The sequence below is a fragment of the Cheilinus undulatus genome, linkage group 16, assembly GCF_018320785.1.
Source record: "Cheilinus undulatus linkage group 16, ASM1832078v1, whole genome shotgun sequence".
NCBI classification, from domain to species: Eukaryota; Metazoa; Chordata; class Actinopteri; order Labriformes; family Labridae; genus Cheilinus; species Cheilinus undulatus.
In genome coordinates, this window is record NC_054880.1 from 37,668,622 (window position 1) to 37,679,473 (window position 10,852).

The window sequence follows — 10,852 nt, forward strand, 5'->3', positions numbered from 1 at the left end:
GAGGGAAATTTGAGCCTTTATGTGCTGAACGGCCTCTCTGTAAGCCTAAATCATAACGGCTAACAGACAAGCACGGTCAGAGTGAAGCATTAGTTGTGACACTGATAAATTCAACCCACCATCGTGGCTAGTTAAAGTCACGCTGCTACCCGCCACGGCCATAATCCACCTGCATTTGGCTAGTTGGCAGGTGCAAATGTCAAACCCTGGTTGTTAGTATTACATTTGTCGATGTTAACTTGTTCAACATTTGTAATTGTTAACTAGAGGCCAAACATTTGTTAATGTTAACAAATTGTTATGCATTTGTGAGTGTTTACTGGTAGTTAGTTACTCATTTGTTTATGTTAACTAAACTTATGTTAAACATGTTAAACTTACGTTAAAAACAAAAAGTAAGGAAATTTGTGTTTGGTACATTATTTCTTTGTTGTAACAATGTTTCTTTACAATAAATCTTATACCACTGGAAAGTCTGTTTATTACCCTGTTAAATAATGCCACATTTGTAAGGATCATGCATTTGTGGGATGAGCAGCAGAGCTGAGTAAGTGGGTTGCACCCATGAAAAATGTGCCAAATCTTCTCTGCCAATGCCAAACAGCTTTTTTTGCTGTTGCTATTGACTTTATTGAGTTGCTATTGATGTCTGCTTCAAGAATCAGCATGCCACGTTTAACTGATCTGGATAGGGCCCGTCGGTTGGGCAACCTCAAGCTGATGTTCTGCAAAACCAAGTTGCGGCATTGTTTGGAGTAAGCCCTAGTACCATCTCCAAACTGAAGGCCAAGTTCCATATAATGGGGAATGTCAGAGACAGGCTGCAAAGTGGGCGTCCCAAGAAGACAACACCCCAAGAATACTGTTTTCTCACCCTGTTAGCAAGAACTCTATCCTCCAAGATGACAACACAGAGCGGGGTTTATCAGAGACTACCTCCAGAATTTGGGAGTGGAGAGGATGGAGTGTCCTGCCAGCAGTCCTGACCTGAACCCCATTGAACACTTGTGGGATCAGCTTGGGCATGCTGTTTGTGCCAGAGTGACCAACACAACCATGCTGGCTGGCTTGCGGCAAATGCTGGTTGAAGAATGGGATGCCATCCCACAGCAGTGTGTGACCAGGCTGGTGACCAACATGAGGAGGAGGTGCCAGGCTGTTGTGGCTGTGTATGGTTCTTCCACACACTGCTGAGGCTCCTGTTTGTTAAAGGAATAAATTGTTAAATTGTCAATATGTCTTGTTTCTTCAAACTTCAATCATCCAATCCACCAAACACCAAACAAGAGTCAATGGCAGAATAAGCTGTTTGACATTGGCAGAGAAGATGCTGATGATACAATTGTTTTTCTGACTTGCTAGGCAACCTGTCCTTTTATACACTTTATTTGTATGACTACAATAAGCTGTTAAAATAGTTCCAAAACATACAGCTGATAAATTCTAAACATAACCATAGCTGTTTTACCAATTACACTAAGTAAATCTTAAACACTTTTAGAACTTTATTAAGTCAATAATGCTTAAATTGAGAGCTGACACATCCTGCTTTTACAAATCTGCTGAAATTGTTGTAACGTTTGATCTCTCACAACCCAGACTTGTGGAATCAGGATTTCATCGGCGCATGCAGAGAAAAAAGATCACATTACCCTTCTTTTCACATCACTGCTCTGCCTCCCTGTATCTTTCAGAATTGATTATAGAGTCCTCTTACTTTTCGACAATGCCTCACATAATCTAAAACTTTATTATGTCTGTGACTGCCTCTCACTTCATGTCTCTACACCAAGTCTCAGATCTCCCTGTCCTTTCTTTGAGAAGTTCTTGAAGTGTCCCTTAAGAATCTGCATGGCTGCTTTCTGGCATGTGGCCTTAAACTGAGGAACACCCTCCCTTTGGATCAGGATACTTCCTTTGAATGTTAAAAAGACTTTATACACTTATCTTGTTAATTCAGCTTTTAGTGTGGCTGAACACTGCTGGTTCAAATTTCTGAACTGCTGTTTTGTTTTATTTTCTCACAAATTTCTGACATTATTGATTATTTCTACGTGACAGGGTTGCTATGTTTCCTCTTCTGTCTTGTTATATTGAACACTTTTGGTTGCATTTGTAAAAAGAAGCACTTAACCAAATAAAAAGATAAAATGATTTGAATTAATACCTCCAGGGGTTTAACTAAACACCTACATATCATTTTAACATCTAAGTGATAGGAAATGAGTAAACTTTCGAGCTTGAGAGCAAACAAATCAAAACATAATGCTGTAATTGCAGGATCTGTTGATAGTAAAGATTTCTAAGCTTCTAGAAAGTTATAGACAATAAAATCAGGCACCCAGCCATGCAGTCCCCATTTGCAAACATTTGTGATACTAAATGGGTCGTTCTAAAAAGCTTAGTGACTTCATATGTGGTACTGTGATGATGCCATCTTTGCAAGACAATTTGTGATATTTCCTCTCTGCTGAATATTCCACTGTTAACCACAAAATATCAACAGAAAGTGGAAGCGTTTAGGAACAACAGCAACTCAGACACACAGTGGAAGACCACATAAATTCACAGAGTGGGGTCAGTGACTACTAATGCACATGGGGGGGGTGAATATTACCAACACTGCTGATTCCATAGAAAAAACAACTGTGCAAAGGGAGCTTCATGAATGGGTTTTCACGGCCAAGCAGCTGCATGCAAGCCTCACATCGAGTGCAATGTCAGATGGAGAGGTAAAGGCATACCAACACTGGACTGTGGGGCAGTGGAAACGTCTTCTGTTCGGCAGTCAGATGGGTGAGTCTGGGTTTGGCAGAGACCTGCCTGACTGCATTGTGCCAAATGGGAAGTTTGGTGGAGGAGGGTTAATGGTATGGGGCTGTTTTCAGGGTTTGGTATTGGCCTCTTATCTCCAGTGAAGGTCAATCTTAATACTTCAGCATACCAAGACATTTTGGACAATGCTATGCTTTAAACTTTTTGGCAACAGTTATGGGAAGGCCCTTCACCAACTTGACTATGCAACAGTGCACAAAGCAAGGACTATAAAGACATGCTTTGAGGTGTTCAGAGTGGAGGAACTTGACTGGCCTACACAGAGCCCTGACCTCAACCCAATCGAGCACCTTTGGGATGAACTGGAACAGAGATTGCAAGCCAGGCCTTCTTGTCCAGCATCAGTACCTGACCTCATAAATGCTCCACAGAATGAATGGACACAAACTCCTACAAAGAACTCCAAAATCTGTTATAGCTGCAAAAGTACACAGATTTGACAACAATGTCAGTACAGTCCCTGTTGGTGTCAGGGTCAGACGCCCAAATACTTTTGTCCGTAGAGTGTATTTACAGTCAGGACAAAGAAGTAGTATGAGCTGTATAGGTCCTGCCCTTTCTAACACAAAGTGTGCCGGGTTAACCCTTCATTACTCATGCAGTGTGATTATACTGAGGCTTAAGGCCCACCTTTACTCCACCTGGTTATTTCATTTACCCAGTTGACCATAGCTAATACAGACTATGACCTTAACTCTTTAGTTATGAACTGATTATACATGAGTGGGGTTTTCCAAAGCTAACAAGCTAGTTACACAAGACTGACAGAAAAAGTAGTACGACGGAACAACCGTTACAAAACCTATGGACTCTTGTTGTACCATAGTTGGAGAATATTCCTGTGTTTAGGAAGTGCTTTTTATATTTCTGCTGTATAACACTCTGGGAATCTAGAATATACTTCAAGTTTTATTCCTTAGAATGACCCTTTTAGACATTCACAGAGGGCAATGAATAGACTAATATTAGCTTTTTGGGGACTTAACCAAAACCTAACCTTAAACAGCAACCTTTAAATCAGTGTTTTTCTCTTTTCTGGGTGTTTTTTCTATTTTACAACACATTCCCCATTTACTGATCCTTCCCTGTTTCCCTGTAAGAAGGCTAAGTCAAATCCACATACTCACACAGATAAGTCTTTGGTGGCCATGTGGCTGCATATTTATAGCACATTATAATAGTGACAGACATGATGAGACTGTCATCCTTAAAGCCAGGAGATCTGTGGACCAGCAGAAACATCAGAACATTAAATTAGAGGGCTGAGACAAGGCGACAAATTCAATCTACGTGCAAATATGAGTCATCTTCTGAAGAAGAAAACATTAGCTTTTCAGACATATTCGACTTTAACAACAACACAAATACATGAATTAGATTCGATTAGATCAGCCCTAAACAGGAATCTTCAATAAAACCGATGAGAGGGATAATCTAATTTTTTGGGTGGTCCGCTGCTGATTTGGCTGTGTTTCAACTTCAAAGAGCGCCCTGGTTTTTAATGCCCTGTACATTGTGGATATGCAACGCCATGCTTGCATTATATATCTCAAAGAGGAGCCCCCACTTTGGTTAATCACATTTGAAGAAGTGCTGCAGGAGGTGTCATGGTTAAAGGACACTTCATGTAAAAAAAAAAAAAAGCACGGTCATTTTCACATAATCACCTCATTACGGTTGTTCGTGGTGGACGAATGAAGGAAATAGAGGCTGAGCTGGGGAGGCGCCTGTTCTCTGGGTCATGCTGCTGTGTGAATCTAGAGGATAATGATGCTGCAGAACAGGCCATGTGACACAGCTTGGTTTTAATAGGAAAATCCTGTATTAGATTTTGTCACGAAGAATACAGTTTAATTTCTCAGAGAAACAGAAAAACGAGGGAATGAAATCGGAGGTTTAAGTGATTGTTAGAGTTGAAGGTGGCTAATTATTTTTAAACATAGGATAAGCGAGATGGTGAGCAATTAAGAAACAATTTCCACCTAGGAAATGGTAGTTTGGGTGTATTTCCAACAGTAGCTGCAGGATATCCAATCAGTTTACGTTGAATTAGTACAAAAAACACAAGTCAACACTTTAGTGACTCAGCAGGAAACATTCCATTAGGGTGGGTAGTGTCATCATGTAAGGCTTTAAATGAAGTTCACAGGCCCTTTAGTGTTTGATATAAATATTCCACAATTTATGTGTGATGTTAAAGAAGAGGTCCAGCTGTGCATCTATTAATGTTATGAACTCTTAGAGCAGCACTTTTAAGGCTAGCATTTTTGCTAACATGCATCCAACTGGCTCTCTCCTTTCCTGTCCTGAAGATTGTGGCATGGCAAAACACAATCCAGCATTGCTGGCCTAACAGCTTCTCTAAATGGACAAAAGTATTCAGTCACCAAACCATGACACCATCAGGGACTGCAAGGACTTTGTATTGAAATACATGCACTTTAATAGGAAGTTGGCCTCCCTTTTGCAGCTTTCAGCAATATTTTGAAGGGTTTCTGTGGGAATTTGTGCCCATTTATTCTGTGGAGCATTTATGAGGTCAGGTACTGATGCTGGACAAGAAGGCCTGGCTCGCAATCTCCGTTCCAGTTCACCCCAAAGGTGCTCGATTGGGTTGAGGTCAGGGCTCTGTGCAGGCCAGTCAAGTTCCTCCACTCTGAACTCATCAAACCATGTTTGTATCGTCCTTGCTTTGTGCACTGGGGCACAGTCAAGTTGGTAAAGAAAAGGGTCTTCCCATAACTGTTGCCAAAAAGTTGGAAGCATAGCATTGTCCAAAATGTCTTGGTATGCTGAAGTATTAAGATTGACCTTCACTGGAGATAAGAAGCCTAACTCAAACCCTGAAAAACAGCCCCATACCATTAACCCTCCTCCACCAACCTACACAGTTGGCACAGTGCAGTCAGGCAGGTAACATTTTTCCAGCAAACCCAGACTCACCCATCTGACTGCCAAACAGAGAACTGTGATTCATCACACCACAGAGCATGTTTCCACTACACAGTCTGGTGTCAGTGTTCTTTACACCACTCCATCTAATGCTAGGCATTGGACTAGATGATATGAGGCTTGCATGCAGCTGCTCGACCATAGAAACAAATTCCACAAAGCTTCTCCCGCACAGTTTTAGTGCTTACATTAATGCCAGTGGAGGTTCAGAACTCTTCAGCTATGGAATCAGCAGTGCTGGTAACTTTTACGAGCAGTACGCCTCAGCAGTCCTTAACCCTGGTCTGTGATTTCAAGTGGTTTTGGGTTTGGCTGCAGTTGCTGTTGTTCCTAAACGTTTCCACTTTCTAATAATACCTGCCTGCCATGACCGAAGTCACTGAGCTCTTCAGAACGGCCCATTTATGGTCACAGATGTTTGAAAATGGAGACTGCATGGCTAGATGCCTGATTTTATACACCTGATTTTAGTCACAGGTATGGACAGATACTTTGTTCATATCGTGTATGTCCAACGGGCAAGCCAGCTATATTAAAAATGCTACTTTTATTGAAGCAATAAAGATAAAATCTATACATTTTCATTAAGGCTGAAAATAAAGCTTGGTTGTTGCTGCTTTGATGCATGTTTTTGCTGACCTCCATGGGCCCTTTCAGAAGGCTGGGCTCTGGAAAGCTGACTCCTCTAAGTGTGGTGTTGAGTTTGTATCATCTTATCTTCTTCATCTTCCATTTTAACTATTATTTTCTACTGCAAAAGGATAAAATTGCACAATGTTGATGCCATAACATTTTTTATTTAAGAGTCTGTTTTTATTTAAGCTAGATTTAATAGATATAAAATGAACTGGGTGCAGATATTTTTCCCAGCCGCTGACGACCTTTGTTTGACAGTGATAACTGTCACTAGATATGTTCCTGGATTTTATCACCATACTTGAGCTTTGAAGTGTCTTTCATCAGCTCCTTAGCGCTTTATAGGCACCTTTTTTCAGGGAGGCCATTATTCACTAGCAACCCTGCTCCAGCAGGAGCCAGAAGTTAGATGGGCCACTGCAGAGCACGATATTTCCCTCAGGAGATAGCAGAGAGCACAGCAGGGCTAAGAAAAGTGTGAATATTGCAGCACTGCACAACAAAAGACCAGAAAGAGGGCTTCATATGAAAGAACTGCACTGTACTGTTATTATTACAGATTATATTGTTATGTTGTCATAATATCTAATACTTTTACTGCTCTGTATGGAGGTAATCATTTGATACCATTCACAATGCACCATAAAAATATCATGTTACAGCATTCTGTCAGAACTGCTGCACTGTTCAATACCACACTATTATTATTGTTAATACTATTAAAGTAATTATACTGTATAATACATTCTATCAAATTAGATTACTTATATTAGTTTTTTTTACTTTATTTGCCTTTATTTGTAGAAGACAGGACAGAAAGAAATCGGGGGGGGGGGGGGGTATGGGAAAGAAGCCACAGGACTTGGACTTGGACCTGGGCCTTCAACTTGAAAGACCATCTTCCACACACGGGGCACAACCTATCCCCAAAGCCATCAGTACCCATTTTCTTACATCCTCTACCAAATTTATTAACCCATTTATCACACTGTATTTCTTTAAAAAAAACTCCATGAGGTGTAACCTGACACACCAGTTCATACACGGTGTTTGGGAAAGGGCAGTGGGTGGACACGTGGCTTTGCCTCACTGCGTGTCCACCCCAGGGAGGAAGTAATCGGTGAATGCCGTGGTGGGGGGCACATGGGGATGGATCCAGGAATTTTTTCAAGGACTCTTCACTATTGGGAGATAGGGCTAATGGTGGAGGTTTTCTAGTTTTATTATATTATTTTATTTTGTTTCTCAAATCCCTTCTCATTTGCCTAACAGTACATTCACTAACTCATGTCATATAAGATAAACTGTTCCTCACGTCTGCTTTGCATGCAGTCTGCTTACTCAGTGAGTTTTGGATTCTCCTGTGCATCCCTCTCATAGGAAGCATGTGGCGGGTCAGCTTTCCTTAAATCTAATATGTATTAAAAACCTATTATCAAGTGGCAAATTCAATTTTGACAACCTGCTTAGCTGCTGAGTCTGCAGAGAACTGCTGAGAAGGATCTGGATATCAAGTCTTCAACCTCTGGGAAGCTTGTAATTGAAATATTCAGAAGAAGAAGAAGAAGAAGAGGAAGAGGAGGTAATGCGAGGCTCAGACTCTTTATTTTCCCTCTAGTGCTTTTTCTGAGAGAAATGTCATCATCCTTCTCAGGGAAAAATCAACGTCTGTATTTGTTTGTTCTGCTCAGATCACTTTTAATCTCACCAAACTTGATGAAAAGGGATTGTGGCACATTTTCAGAAGGCTGAAAGCAGAAGATGTATTTACAGCTCTGAGTCATCTGCAGAGGAAAAAGATGGTATTCTCACAACAACAAAAGAACAGCATGGTTGTTAAAGTAAAGACCTGTGGGCAGGAATCTGTCAATAACATGCTAAATTGATTCCTGACTTTTACACAATAGGACAAGAAACCCCCTGTTATCATTGAAAGTGTTAGTATTCACCTCCAAAAATCAATTACTGCATCTCTACCGGAGCGAAAGCAGCTGAAATTACATCCGTTTTTGGAAGCAGGAAGGTAATGACTACTACCTGCACATGCACATGCACACACAGGTCGACAAATTAATCTCCTCTCATTTGGCATTTCAAGAATCAATCGACAATGTGCAAAAGCTTCCAGAAGCAGAAGTATGGAGATGCCTGACGAGTTTAATTATACAACAGCTACATGTGTTCAGCAGCCTGGATTCTCATCAGCAGACACATCAATCTCAGAGTGAGGAGGAAAAAGAGGGCGGCTGAGGGGTTCTTCTTTTTCCAACATGGTGTGATGGATGTTAGGGAAACTGATGCGTGTCAGGAAAGCCTGCAGAACTGAAAGTAGACCAGACTCTAACAGTGCTGGAGCGATGTTTCTGAAAATAAAAATTCAGTTTTTTACCTCTGTGAGCAGAAAAGGATTCGATCTAGTTTATGAAAATCAATCACTGTGTCAATGAACATGTTTTACAGTTGTTTTTACTGTTTTGTGTTCTCTTGTCTGGAAATTCTTATCTGAATGAGTGAAAACTATTGTTGCTGGTTGGCACGTATCTTGTATCCAGAGGTGGAAAAATTCACGGTTGTATTTGAGTCAAAGTACTCTTGCTCTGGTTCAAATTTACTTATAGGTAAAGTACTGGTCTGTACATCTACTCAAGTCAAAGTAAAACATATTTAATTCAAAGTTGGCTTTAAGTACTGAATAGCTACTGAGGATTTATACGGTAAAATACAATCAGTGCTTATTGGCAAGAACAACAAGAGAATAGATCTCCAACCAGGTTGTTCAGGTACAGTCACACCCCTCTAATAAAGTGAAATAAACACAAATCAACAGTGTTAATTATAGACTTAATAATAATAATTATTATTATCATTATTATTATTTTTATCATTACCTCTGCCAAGGAGGTTATGTGATCGGGTGGGTTTGTTCGTTTGTTAGTTTGTTAGCAACATAACTCAAAAAGTCATGGATGGATTTTGATTCAATTTTCAGGAAATGTCAGAAATGGCATCAGTAAGAACTGATTAGATTTTGGGAGTGATCCGGATCACCGTCTGGATCCAGGAATTTTTTTAATGAGTCTTTATTATTGGGAGATAGGGCAAATGGCGGAAGTCTGCGCTGTTCCCACTTTACATCAGGAGATGGCGGACATGAGTAACTTCAATCCCAGCAGCATTTGTGGCTGTGTTTCTATTCAAAGTTTCAGAGTTTATAGAGTCTGAAAGACACACGCCCAGTCAAGGAGACGAGTCAAAGTGTAACAGCAAGAAAGACAGCGAATTGTAGTAAGAATACTCACAATGCTGGGAGGAATAGAGGAATATTCACCCTCTGCCATGACTTCCAGTCGTCCAGTGAAACCATGGGTGAGACTGTCAGTGCATCTGTTGACACCAGCAACAATGCTTCCACCCTGACAATGCTTTTCCACTTTTATTTTTATTATTATTATTATTATTATTATTATTATTGTTAGTATTGTTGTTGTTATCAATATTATTTCTATTATTATCCTCATCAATATTATTATTATTATTGTTATTATTATCATTATTATTTAGTATTGGTACTGTTGTTGTTGTAGTTGTTGTTATCAATATTATTTCTATTACTCCTCATCCTCATCACTATTATTATTACTATTATTATTATTTTTGTTGTTGTTGTTAGCACTATTATTTCTATTACTATCCTCATCACTGTTATTATTATTATTATTATTATTATAACACTGATCATTATTATCAATAATATTATCATCACTATTATTGTGATGATTATTTCTATTTTTCATACCATAATTATTATTATTGTAACGACTACAATTATCTCATCTGAATTTAAAACGGCTATAATCCCTTTATACACGCCATATGACATCTTTCTTTTCCCCTCCATTACTCTTGCTAATGCTAATATTAGAGTGATCATTGCTTCATGTTTTAACATCATACTTACATCTGTAACCTTAAGTAGAACAGTTTCATTGAATCCAAGAGCCAAACTACTTCACTGCTACAATAATTAATACTAAATGAACACTGGTCTTTTTTTAAATAGGGTATAGCCTTATAATGTGATAATAATCATAATATCAATGATTAATGGGGGTCTGTTATAATCTTATCTTAAAATAACTTTGGTTATGAATTTGCACCATAAAAACAAAGACAGATTGATACTGATTGTATGACTGGAAACTCCAGTTTTTCCATCTGCTGCTTTCTGGAAAATGCATAATTATATTCTTTAACACTTTGTTGCTACCAGAATGCACTCTACAGCAGCTGGCAGTGCTCATGACATCAAACAGAATCCACCTACTGAAACAGATTGTTGTTGAATAAATGCTGCTGAGTCAACAGGAGCTGGAGGCATCTCAGCAACAGGTGGCTGCAGAATCAGTTTTGGGTGCAGGTTATTGTTAGA